Source organism: Egretta garzetta, unplaced genomic scaffold (assembly GCF_000687185.1).
Source record: "Egretta garzetta isolate BGI_Z169 unplaced genomic scaffold, ASM68718v1 scaffold110, whole genome shotgun sequence".
Classification (NCBI taxonomy): Eukaryota; Metazoa; Chordata; class Aves; order Pelecaniformes; family Ardeidae; genus Egretta; species Egretta garzetta.
The window spans coordinates 218,038-218,680 of NW_009258263.1; positions in this window are offsets into that span (position 1 = coordinate 218,038).

A 643-nucleotide genomic window follows, 5' to 3' on the forward strand; every position below is an offset into this window, starting at 1 on the left:
GGCGTGCGGGTCCAGGCCGGCGCGAAGCCCCGCGCCGTGAGGAAGGGAGCCGGGCTCAGAGCCAGCCCTCTGAGCCGGGGTCTGCGGCCCCCAGCCCCAGTTCGGGATTTGCCGGTTGAGGTTTCAGAACGAATCCTCTGCTCCTTGTGTTTCTCCTCCCTGCCAAGGGCACCAGAGGAGAGGATGAGCAGGGAAAAACGGGGGTCTGGCCCCTTCGGCCAGCGAGCAGCGTCCTGGCCGGGAGGAGCCGGGAGGACGGACCCCATCCTGGCCGGCTCGGGGGCTCTGCTCCGGCTCGGACAGCTCCCGGTACCCACAGGGTTTCATGCGCATCTCTCGCTCCTTCCCTTTCCTCTCTTGTTTTCCCAGCCCTGCCCGTCCCGTTGCATCCCCTGGGGCCTCCTGTGAAGGTACGGGTTTGTCTGGCTTTTCTGCTTAATCCCGAGCCCGCCAAGCCGCGTTAAATTTGGCGGTGCCCGCAAGGCTCAGCGTTAAGCAAATACGCGGTGCCCGGAGCCTTTGATGGGACGCAGATGGAAGGCTGAGCCTAAGGCAAGGGTTTTTCCCCACACCAGCAGGGCCCCGGGGTAAGCGGGAGGCGGAGGGCTCGGAGCGACGCCGCGCTGCCGCTCGCCTCCACCTC